The 13,168-nt window shown below is 43.7% G+C and overlaps 1 protein-coding gene across 3 annotated transcripts in view; it reads left to right on the top strand.

Moving 5' to 3' along the window:
* The window catches only part of LOC129822808 (phenylalanine--tRNA ligase, mitochondrial-like), a 134,604-nt gene that overhangs the window by 39,156 nt on the left and 82,280 nt on the right, over positions 1-13,168 (top strand). The gene's annotated exons all lie outside the window — the stretch shown is intronic.

The following is a 13,168-nucleotide window of genomic DNA, read 5'->3' as shown; positions in this document are numbered from 1 at the left end:
TACCAGTCAAAAGTTTGGACACCTGCTCATTTTCTTTATTTTTTACTATTTTCTACATTGTAGAATAATAGCGAGGACATCAAAACTATGAAATAACACATATGGAACCATGTAGTAACCCCCAAAAAAGTGATAAACAAATCAAAATATATTGTAGATTCTTCATAGTAGCCCTGATGACGTTATCTCAACCAGCTTGATGAAGTAGTCACCTGGAATGCATTTCAATTAACAGGTCTGAACAGGTGTGCCTTGTCAAAAGTTCATTTGTGGAATTTCTGTCCTTAATGCGTTTGAGCCAATCAGTGGTGATAAGGTAGGGTTGGTATACAGAAGATATCCATATTTGGTAAAAGACCAAGTCTACATTATGGTAAGAACAGCTCAAATAAGCAAAGAGAAACGACAGTTCATCATTACTTCAAGACATGAAGGTCAGTCAATCCGAAACATTTCAAGAACTTTGAAGGTTTCTTCAAGTGCAGTCGCAAAAACCATCAAGCGCTATGATGAAACTGGCTCTCATGAGGAACTCCACAGGAAAGGAAGACCCAGAGTTACATCTGCTGCAAAGGATAAGGTCATTAGAGTTACAGCCTCAGAAATTGCAGCCCAAATAAATGCCTCACTGAGTCCAAGTAACAGACACATCAACTGTTCAGAGGAGACTGCGTGAATCAGGCCTTCATGGTCGAATTTCTGCCAAGAAACCAATACTAAAGAACACCAATAAGAAGAAGAGACTTGCTTGGGCCAAGAAACATTTGCAAAGGACATTAGACGGGTGGAAATCTGTCCTTTGGTCTGATGAGTCCAAATTTGAGTTTTTTGGTTCCAACTTTGTGAGACGCAGAGTAGGTGAACGGATGATCTCTGCATGTGTAGTTCCCGGCGTGAAGCATGAAGGAGAAGTTGTGATGATGTGGGGGTGCTTTGCTGGTGACACTGTCTGTGATTTATTTAGAATTCAAATCAAATCAAACTTTTTGTCACATGCGCCGAATACAACAAGTGTAGACCTTACCGTGAAATGCTTACTTACAAGCCCTTAACCAACAGTGCAGTTCAAGAAGTGTGAAGAAAATATTTACCAAATAAACTAAAGTAAAACAAATTAAAAGTAACACAATTACATAACAATAACAAAGCTATATACAGGAGGTACTGAGTCAATTTGCGGGGGTACAGGTTCGAGGTAACTTGTACATGTAGATAGGGGTGAAGTGATTTAAGCATAGATAATAAACAGCGAGTGGCAGCAGTGTACAAAACAAATGGGGGATCAATGTAATAATGTAATAGTCCGGTGGCCATTTTGATTAATTGTTCGGCAGTGGCTTGGGGGTAGAAGCTGTTAAGGAGCCTTTTGGTCCTAGACTTGGCGCTCCGGTACCGCTTGCCGTGCGGTAGCAGAGAAAACAGTCTATGACTTTGGTGACTGGAGTCTCTGACAATTGTATGGGCTTTCCTCTGACACCACCAATGATATATTTGTCCTGGATTGCAGGAAGCTTGGCCCCAGTGATGTACTAGGCCGTACACACTACCCTCTGTAGCACCTTATGGTCAGATGCCGAGCAGTTGCCATACCAGGCTGTGATGCAACCGATCAGGATGCTCTCGATGGTGCAGCTGTAGAACCTTTTGAAGATCTGGGGACCCATGCCTTATCTTTTCAATCTCCTGAGGGGGTAAACGTTTTGTCATGCCCTCTTCACGACTGTGTTGGTGTGTTTGGACCATAATAGATCGTTGGTGATGTGGACACCAAGGAACTTGAATCTCTCGACCCGCTCTACTACACCCCCGTTGATGTTAATGGCGCCTGTTCGGTCCGCCTTTTCCTGTAGTCCACGATTATCTTCTTTGTCTTGCTCACATTGAAGTAGAGGTTGTTGTCCTGGCACCACACTGCCAGTTCTCTGACCTCCTCCCTACAGGCTGTCTCATCGTTGTCGGTGATCTGGCCTACCACTGTTGTGTCGTCAGCAAACTTAATGATAGTGTTGGAGTCATGTTTGGCCACGCAGTTGTGAGTGAACAGAGTACAGGAGGGACTAAGTACACACCCCTGAGAGGCCCCAGTGTTAAGGATCAGCGTGGCAGACTGGTTGTTTCCTCTCTTACCACCTGGGGGCGGCCCGTCAGTAAGTCCAGGATCCAGTTGCAGAGGGAGGTGTTTAGTTCCAGGGTCCTTAGCTTAGTGATGAGCTTTGTGGGCACTATGGTGTTGAACGCTGAGCTGAAGTCAATGAACAGCATTCTCACATAGGTATTCCTTTTGTCCAGGTGGGAAAGGGCAGTGTTTAGTGTGATTGAGATTGCGTCATCTGTGGAGCGGTATGCGAGCGGTATGCGAATTAGAGTGGGTCTAGGGTATCTGGGAGGATGCTGTTGATGTGAGCCATGACCAGCCTTTTAAAGCACTTCATGGCTACCGACATGAGTGCTATGGGGCGGTAGTTATTTAGGCAGGTTACCTCTGCTTCCTTGGGCACAGGGACTATGGTGGTCTGCTTGAATCATGTAGGTATTACAGACACGGTCAGGGAGAGGTTGAAAATGTCAGTGAAGACACTTGACAGTTGGTCCGCACATGCTTTGAGTAGACGTCCTGGTAATCCATCTGGCCCCGCGGCTTTGCAAGGCACACTTAACCAGCATGGCTACCATAGCATTCTGCAGCGATACGCCATCCCATCTGGTTTGCGCTTAGTAGGACTGTCATTCGTTTTTAAACTGGACAATGACCCCAAACACACCTCCCAGGCTGTGTAAGGGCTATTTCACCAAGAAAGAGAGTGATGGAGTGCTGCATCAGATGACCTGGCCTCCACAGCCACCCGACCTCAACCCAATTGAGATGGTTTGGGATGAGTTGCACCGCAGAGTGAAGGAAAAGCAGCCAACAAGGGCTCACCATATGTGGGAACTCCTTCAAGACTGTTGGGAAAGCATTCCATTTGAAGCTGGTTGAGAGAATGCCACGAGTGTGCAAAGCTGTCATCAAGGCATAGGGTGGCTAAAGAAGAATCTCAAATACAAAATATATTTTGATTTAACACTTTTTTGGGGGGGTACTACATGATTCCATATGTGTTATTTCATAGTTTTGATGTCATCACTATTATTTTACAAGGTAGAAAATAGTACAAAATTATCAGGATGAATTTAGAAGTGTTCACAAACATCTTATCTACACACTTTGAAAGAAAAGTACTCCAGTCATCATTCACCATTCAGTTCCTATTGGGCAAAAGAACAACACAAAACACAACCAAAACAAATTGCAAATGCATCCAACAAGTTTGTAGTCACAAGCTTCATGTAGGTATTGTGTGCTAGGAATATGGGACCAAATACTAAACTTTTGACTACTTTAAAACCCTATTAGTGAAATGTGTCCATATACTTATGACATCTTCAAATGAGGAGACTAGATCTACTTCTAAACAGTAAAACAAAATAAGGTAATACATTCTGTACTTTCGCCTCATATTGAACATTTGATCTCATATTCAAAATACTGGAGTATAGAGCCAAATGTAACATTTTAGCTTCACTGTCTAAATATATACGGAGGGGACACACAAACAAACAGACTGTACTCTTTACAGAATTGTATACTTAAGCGATAGCTGTTGCTGTTTTGCCCTTGAACAAATCTGTGTGCTGATGCGCCTCAATAAATATCCCACTTATCTAGAAATCAATAATACATTAAATGGACGCCAAAACAACATGACTCCAGTTTAGCTCTAGTGTTTGCTCTCTCCCCCCACCGAGGGCCCTTTGCTGTTGTGGCTAAGGTCGTTGGGGTCAAATCTTTCTCCTCCGTCCTTTGCCATTTCTGCAGTGCAGTCACACTTCCTGCCTCCACCAGCAGATGGCAGTGTTGTGCAGCAGGGGGCAGAGCCAGAGGTGAGCTTGGGAGTGGTGGGAGTGTCCCATTTGGCGAGTGTGAGGCAGGAAGACACTCTGTTGGGCCCCAGGAGAGGGGAGCTGGTTCAGCAAAGGCTCGTTCGAGGGGAGAGGACCTGGAACGATCCCCTCACGCTGCAGCAATAGCTCCCAGCCAGCAAGCCAGCCAGTCATCCACCCCTAGACTGTTACTGAAGCCATTAGAGGAGAGGGAATAGTACGGAATCACTGAATCAGTAGTCTTACGGTTTTGCTTCAGTGAAATATACAGAAGGCATCAAAAGACTGTTCGGGTTGGCACGATAGTGTGAAAGCCACCCTAATGTATTGCACACGCAAACAAGGCCTTGTTGACGGCAAAAGTGCATTGTTATCAGATAAGGAGTGGGGCTGAATACTGCCCATTAGAAATCAAAACTCAGATTTGGGAAAAGATTTGGAAGATATATCTGTTCCTGGGAATGTTGGGAGATCTCCTGCTTCCGGCTATGCACGACAGTGGAAAAACCCTCTCAGCTCCTAGCCCATCACCTCCAGACATATTGATTACACAGCCATGTCCAATGGGCTCAGGCTCTACCTGCCCGTGACAATGTCCCACAAGTGCCCGATTCACATTATTGGGCCAAGCTGTATGGGTTGGCCTGTGTTGGCCAATCCATACAGCTAAGGTTGGCCTTAGTGTTATTTATTCTATATTCTGTAATGTTTCGTATTCCTTGTCTTGAGGTACTCTGACAGATAGGCGAACACCTAATATCTCGCTCCCTTTGTGTGTTTCCTCTTCTTGTGTCCACCGAAAAATGCATCGCTCCAAGATTACGCAAGAGCTTCACTGCTTGTGTACATCTGGTTAAAAAGGTACTACCGGCTCATAATCAGTGTTTCAACGCGCTTTTATCTAGCGATTTTGGTGTTTTTGAGAACTGTTGTCAAACATGACTGACTTTATTATGTGAAATATAGTTAGGATTTCTTCTCACGCTATGATCCTTTTTTTCTTTAATTCATTAAGTGTAACACAAGCCATTCTATTTCTATTATTTGAAACCTAATAGCGTTGTTCATCAGGGTACACCATAGCAAAATGTTTTAAAGAGCATTGCGATATAAAATGAAAACCAGCAGGAGGAGGTCAGATAGTACGTCCTAGTGTTGGGCGGTATCCAGATTTCCATATCATCATCCTTATTTTTCTCCCGGGATTTACGGTATTACGGCCCCCCAAAAAACTAAAAGCCCATTGGGGGTCTATTACCAGAATGCTAAAAACAATTGCCCGCGTAATAGCGAATTTCCATGGAGGCTGCTAGCTAAATATGCTAACGAGCTAAAACAAAAATAAACGAATTGCAAAGACAGGCAATCCAGCTCATAAAGTTATACGTACAGTATATAGGTAGGAAAGGTCTCTCCTAGACCCAGTTTCTCCTAGCACCAGCTCAGCTACCCCCAGTGTCCCCTAGCCCAGCTATCCCCAGCCACACAACTCATCCAAAGGTCTTTCACTTCTCAAACACGGCAGAAAGCTATTACAACCCTAAAATGCAAGATTAACTTTAAGCAAAACATTAGGAAATGTAGCTGGCTACCGTCTTTCTATGATACACATTCGCAATATGATGGCCATGCATAGTTTTTGCAAGAAATACCTTGCTTTTTCATTGTATGCTCATTTACTTGTGTGGCTGCCAGCCAAATAACATTGCACTTCTGTTGTCATCTGATGACAATGAAGCTATTTTCAGCCGAATATTGCACTAACGTACAGTATTTTATGTGAAGCAAAACTATAGTTGCACGTCCCTGATCACTCTATTGAAGAAAAATAATAATAATTTGACTTTCAATATGAAACGTGACCCCTGTCAATACACAGCTCGACTCACCTGCTCCCGCTTTCTCCCGTTGTGTTTTTTACAAACAAACACGTGACTGGCTCAACTGTTCTGGGGAACTATGGTGAGCTACATAATGTGACAGGTGAAATGAAGAATGCCATCTGCTTCATCTCCTGACGTATTGCACAAGTTGACTGCAAATATTTACTTAAGTATCGACAAGTATAAAAATATATAAGAAAAAGGTCAAAGAAACCGTTTCAACGGAGTTGACGGTATACGGTGTACCGCCCAAGCCAAGTACGTCCTCATTTCTCTCTGTTCTGGAACGTTTTCTTCCATTTAGTGACTTCGGAACACGACCCAGTTGGCTGACCAGTTGATACTGTACCTTGAGACCCTTTGTGCGTTGACCATTGATGGTGTTACTGTCAACACCGTTCATGTGGCTGTTGCCAGCGGAGACTATGATCTGTTGCAAGGACTATAATTGGGATTGTTTTATGGCTCTGTAACCCTTGTTCTTCGTACCTGCAGCACTAACACTGGGAAAATAAATAGGCATGCAAAACTGGGGTGACGTATGATGTTGCTACGCTACACACCTGTGTGTGTGTGTGTGTGTGTGTGTGTGTGTGTGTGTGTGTGTGTGTGTGTGTGTGTGTGTGTGTGTGTGTGTGTGTGTGTGTGTCACTTTAATGGGACCAGTCCACACTGGAGTGGAGGTTGATTGCATATCAATGGAAGTGTCCCGCTGCCCTGTCAAGAACATTGCTCTGCTGCAATGCTCTTGACATTAATCCGCGGGAGAGGGTTGTTCTTCAATGACTTTGTCAAACTACGCACAAAACCACATGTGCCCACACATGCACACACAGACCCACACTTGTATTTTCTTTCCCATTTTCCCTCTCTCACTCTTCACTGCAGGGACTTTGTTAACCACACCCTGCCACTCTCTCTCCCTCCCACTCTAACACACACAGATACACACACCCACACTCTCACAGACTAGCTCCTCGCTCATGCTTGTTCTTACTCTCTCAACTCCGTCTCACTCCCTCTCCCCCCATTTCTTCACTGCGGCAGATCAGTGTGCCTCCCGTTACCAAGGCAACTCTTCATTCATTCCCCCCCCCACACACACACACACACACACACCCACCCACCCTCACTAACTCATACAAACTCATACATGCACCCTTTCCCTTAGGAACAGTGAGACAATAAGAAAAAGATGGCAGAGAGGGTGAGGGAAAGATACAGAGAGAGTATTAAATGTGTGGGGTTCTCTCTCCAGACGGGACCAGCAGCCGGCCTGCCAGTAGGGGGGCGGGGGGGGGAGTTTTTTTAAGCATGACCAGCCATATTCTGAGCATGGACGAGGCGTGCCACCGGCTTGGGGTTTAGGGACAGATCAAAGGGTGAAGGAAGTGATGCGGGGGAGAGGAGGTCTCCAGCCTCCATTAGTGCTGGCGGTCCCACTTAGATATTCATTAGAGCGCCGGTGTGTAATCCCTTTGCACGCATTGATTCCACAGGGAACTGAAGGGTGGGCAAGGGTGTGTGTGTGTAATGGAGAGGGGGCGCTACTGAGGGGCCTCCCCAGAACCTGACCACCGCATATGGGACCCGGTGTTAATGACAGCACGTGGCAACCCCCCCCCCCCCCTCCTCAGTTTAGTCACGCCCCGGAGGGCACAGTAGACCCCACCAATGTGATTTAAAATTGTGTTCGGCTGACAATTAGCGCCCATTCAAGTCCCTGTGCCAGAGGGCCACAAGCTCCCAAGGGACAGCAGAGAGGCGTGGGGCGTGTGGATAGGCTGGTGGGATTGAGGCTGGGGGGAGGGGCATTGGTTCAGGTGGCACCTTCAGTCTTAATCCACCTCCCTTCCCCTTTATACTGAATAAACCATGTGCCAATTCTGACCCGTCCCCTCTCGATGTCTACATTCTCATTACACCACCTTCTGTCAGATCTGGGCTTTTTTTCTATTCATTTTATGAGTCGGCGATTTTAATCAGTCCCTAAACCCCACGCCCCCCTGGCCTGACTGACGCCTTTCTTTTCTTTGATTATTAATGCCAGTTCCCCCTCGTAGGAAAAGGACACAGGGAAAACATGGATAGGGAAAGAAAATGCTGCTGATGAGTGATTAGGGAAAGATGCAGATTGAGAAAAGGAAGGGTTGATCAAAACAATCCATATCTTGGTAAAAGCAGGGATCAGTATCTCTATCGGGAGACCAAGAGAGAGACTGCAGTATACAAACCAGAATAGCTATAGACTAAGGGAGAGTGATAAAGATAAAGGGGGATAAAGAGAGGGCGTATGGGGGGGGGGGGGGGGAGAACCAGTTAATGCTGTGACCCCTCATGTTTTGTTAAGGTGGCAACTCCTCCCACTCTCTGGCCCCTCACCCCAAAGCAATTGGCAGGTGGCCCTCCCCTCACCTTCCCCTCCTCTAGTCCCAGTGGTCCCACTGCAGGCAATCACTAGTGGGACAGAGGGTGGAGACAGCTGGTCCACGCACACACACACGCCAACTACCACTCCCTGTCCCCTGAGTCTGCAGGGCCTGCAAAAAACAATAGTTTGTGCAGCGTTCCATTTGAGCCAGCTTGCCTTCGCATGGGCCAAAAAGACCCAGACAAACAGAGAGGAAGAGGGATCGAGAGAGGGCGAGAGGATGTCATTGATAGGGCAAAGTGGAGAGTCAGTGTGGCCTAATGAACACACTGGATTGATGCAGTGCCTTAGGTCACCTTTGCGAATACAATACGTCATACACTGAGTGTACAAAACATTATGCACACCTGCTCTTTCAATGACTTAGACTATCCAGGTGAAAGCTATGATCCCTTATTGATGTCACTTGTTAAAGAAGGATTTTTAAGCCTTGAGACAATTGCGACATGGATTGTGTGTGTCATTCAGAGGGTGAATGGGCAAGACAAAAGATTTAAGAGCCTTTGAACGGGGTACGGTAGTTGTTGCCAGGCGTAGGACTGTTGCGGTGACCGTTTTACAGCCACGGTAATGTTCTCTTCTGCACTCTGGACATGCATTGGTAGTACCCAACTCGCTAAAGACCATCAGATCGCTACTGGCCTGGTACTCAGGGCTCTATTGTCCCTCTAAGTCTGACATCAATGCAATCGAAAATCACATCAAACACTTGTCGTTAAAACATTGTTCTTTTTTAAACTCACCGCACTGTGATTGATCAATTTGAGGAAAGAAGTTCAACAACAGATTGAAACCGAGTGGGAAACGTGATCATTGTTCAACGCCTAACACAACGAAATGTACAGGACTTTTGTGGTGAATAATTCAAACCAGCCATAAGCATATTGTAAGGCGTTCACTCAATGCTGTACAATGTAGAGGAAAAACGTGGCAATTTAAGAAAGAGCTACGAAATGATGTCAAAACGTAGTTTTCTTTGCCCTATGTCATTATAAATGACATTAGACTGAATCATCACACTGTTCTCTATTATAACCTTAATTATACTTGTACTTGACTGTGTTGATGACATAAGAGCGTTAATTTGCTGTGACTGTTGCTAGTTTAGACTGCACTGCTCTTGGTTGTATCTCTTCCATATTTGGGGTTGTGAGGTTGGTCCATTTTGGAGGCATTTCCGCTGGTTGGACCAATCAAAATCAACTTGATACCTTTGTAATTTTCACCTCCAGATCATTGGCTTTCATTGCCTATAACCACAATCAATCTACGTTGAGAGGGTCTGTTTCTATGGCGTTTTAAAGGGAAAGACTCAGAAATACAAAATGGAAACGGGAACAGATTGTCTTCGGAGGGTGGATATTGAAATTCAGTCTGTTGGATTTGTAAATAAATATATATTTAGTCCCTATTTAGGTTTGTATTCAGCGGATTTAATTTAGAAATAGCCCATGTTTCCACTGATGAACCTGCAGCCACTAGTTAGCTTGTCAGTTGACATTTGAAGTCAGCGCTGTTCTGCCACAGACTTCTATTGAGTATTATACAATGGGTGGGTCTGACCCTGAATGCTGATTGGTTAAAACCGCAATCCTTGCCGGTGTTTAATCCACAAGTTGCCCCCGGCTAAATCGATTACATTAAAATGGCTATTTACTCAGTTCCATCTGACTGTGCAATCCATTGCCTCATCAGCCCAGCCAAGCAATTTATGAACTTGATCTCCACTTTAAGACATTATCTCATTTCTTTTAGACGAACATTTAGTTTTCAACAGCGGAGATGTATATAAACCTCGCTGTCTGTCTCTCCGACATTTGCAACATTGTTTCATTATTCAAATTTGATCTCCTGCTGTTCCCATAGGAATGTAATGAACGTGTCGCGACGAGACAGACGGGCAGGCAGCGTTTCTCAGCCAGTCGAAATCATGATTCAACTGGCATCATTTCTTGGGATATACAGTTGAAGTCGGAAGTTTGCATACACTTAGGTTAGAGTCATTAAAACTCGTTTTTCAACCACTCCACATTTTTTTTTTTTTTTTTTTTAACAAACTATAGTTTTGGCAAGTCGGTTAGGACATCTACTTTGTGCATGACACAAATTATTTTTCCAACAATTGTTTACAGACAGATTATTTCACTTATAATTCACTGCATCACAATTCCAGGGGGTCAGAAGTTTACATACACTAAGTTGACTGTGCCTTTAAACAGCTTGGGAAATTCCAGAAAATGATGTAATGGCTTTAGAAGGTTCTGATAGGCTAATTGACATAATTTGAGTCATTTGGAGATGTACCTGTGGATGTATTTCAAGGCCTACCTTAAAACGCAGTGCCTCTTTGCTTGACATCATGTGAAAATGAATTGAAATCAGCCAAGATCTCAGAAAATAAATTGTAGACCTCCACAAGTCGGGTTCATCCTTTTGGAGCAATTTCCAAACGCCTGAAGGTACCATGTTCATCTGTACAAACAACAGTTCGCTAGTATAAACACCATGGGACCACACAGCTGTCATACCGCTCAGGAAGGAGACGCATTCCGTCTCCTAGAGATGACCGTACTTTGGTGCAAAAAGTGCAAATCAATCCCAGAACGACAGCAAAGGACCTTGTGACGATGCTGGAGGAAACGGGTACAAAAGTATCTATATCCACAGTAAAACGAGTCCTATATCGACATAACCTGAAAGGCCGCTCAACAAGAAGCCACTGCTCCAAAACCGCCATAAAAAAGCCAGGCTACGGTTTGCAGCTGCACATTGGGACAAAGATGGTACTCTGGTCTGATGAAACACAAATAGAACTGTTTGGTCATAATGACCATTGTTATGTTTGGAGGAAAAAGGGGGAGGCTTGCAAGCCGAAGAACACCATCCCAACTGTGAAGCACGGCGGTGGCAAAGTCATGTTGTGGGGGTGCTTTGCTGCAGGAGGGACTGGTGCACTTCACAAAATAGATGGCTTCATGAGGATGGAAAATTATGTGGATGTATTGAAGCAACATCTCAAGACATCAGTCAGGAAGTCAAAGCTTGGTCGCAAATGGGTCTTCCAAATGGACAATGACCCCAAGCATACTTCCAAAGTTGTGGCAAAATGGCTTAAGGAAAACAAAGTCAAGGTATTGGAGTGGCCATCACAAAGCCCTGACCTCAATCTTGTAGAAAATTTGTGGGCAGAACTGAAAAATCGTGTGCGAGCAAGGAGGCCTACAAACCTGACTCAGTTACACCAGCTCTGTCAGGAGAAATGGCCCAAAATTCACCCAACTTATTGTGGGAAGCTTGTGGAAGGCTACCCGACACGTTTGACCCAAGTTAAACAATTTAAAAGCAATGCTACCAAATACTAATTGAGTGTATGTAAACCTCTGACCCACTGGGAATGTGATGAAAGAAATAAACACTGAAATAAATCATTCTCTCTACTATTATTCTGACTATTATTCTTATTCGTAAAAGAAAGTGGTGATCCTAACTGACCTAAGACAGGGTATTTTTACTAGGATTAAATGTCAGGAATTGTGAAAAATGGAGTTTAAATGTTTGGTTTGGCTAAGGTGTATGTAAAATTCGGACTTCAACTATATACCCCAATATTTTAGTGGGAGAAAAGGTCAAACTAAACTAAGCTAATTTGCAGTCTTTCCAGCTAACTTTGAAATTATTAGGTTTCTGTAGCTGTGTTGTTCGCCATTTCCAACAACAGTGTCCTGACGAGTGAGCAGATTTTGAATGCCAGGCGATATCAAATTGTATTTGTCACATGCACTGAATACAACAGTTGTAGACCATACAGTGAAATGCTTACTTACACGCCTTTAACCAACAATGCAGTTTTAAGAAAAATAAGTGTTAAGTAAAAAATATAAGTAATAGCGAGGCTACAGAGTCAATGTGCGGGGGGCACCGGTTAGTCGAGGTATGTGTACATGAAGGTAGAGGTATTAAAGTGACTATAATAAACAAAGAGAGGGAGAGCATTGTACGTATCTCTGTGTGTGGAGTAAATGTGGTCTAGAGTTTTTTTCCCCTCTGGTTGCACATTTAACGTGCTGGCAGAAATGAGGTAAAATGGATTTAAGTTTCGCATAAATGTCACTATAAAACAGCTTATGCAAATGCAGCTACTTTGTTGTTATTCTGGCTTCACTTTTTGACGTGACTGTAAGTTAGCCGTAGTTGGCTAACTAGCAAGCAAGGGATAAGAACGTTGCAAGCCAGTATGGCAATGGAACATTTAGAATGAACGACTGGGTCGCGTCCATAGATATAGAACAAAAACACGACTGAACGACTAGCATCCCTAGATTTGTGTCGGGACTATATCTTGTGTAAGGATGAAATAGTATGAATAAATTAATTAATATAACGTTTTTAATGAAAATATGTGAATCATTATTTGAACATGTTGGAAACCCGTTGTATAAAAGTGATAATGCCCTCGAAGCCGGTGTTTTGGAGGATATATTGGCACAGTTTTCTGGCCATCGACTTTGTCTCGGGCCTATCAACACCCGTGACAATATATCGTCAAACACCGGTTTCTCGGGCATTATCACTTATTAAGTGACCACTTTTTGATCAAGCCTGTGATGACATTCAGTTCGCTCTGAACATGCTACATTCTCTGAGTAAATTCTCAGTAAGTTTTTAACCATATATGGTAGAGACAATGGGTTTGGACTATTGTTTTCTATTGAATGGATATATTTGTATAATTTTATGTGTGAACACTGTACATATTACAGTTTACGCATATAAGTAGGCCTATGAGCCCAAGCCTGTAAAAAACCCTGAATTAAAATAATGATTGTGCCCTTATACAATACATAGCCTACCGCATATTACGCACAAAAAAAGAATAGAAAGATTTAAGATGTCTTTCGTACATACTCCAAAATTAAACAAATTCTAGTAATCA

This window comes from Salvelinus fontinalis, chromosome 25 (genome assembly GCF_029448725.1).
Source record: "Salvelinus fontinalis isolate EN_2023a chromosome 25, ASM2944872v1, whole genome shotgun sequence".
Classification (NCBI taxonomy): Eukaryota; Metazoa; Chordata; class Actinopteri; order Salmoniformes; family Salmonidae; genus Salvelinus; species Salvelinus fontinalis.
Note: the sequence above shows the minus strand (reverse complement) of the source record. Positions and strands in the feature narration are given on the sequence as shown.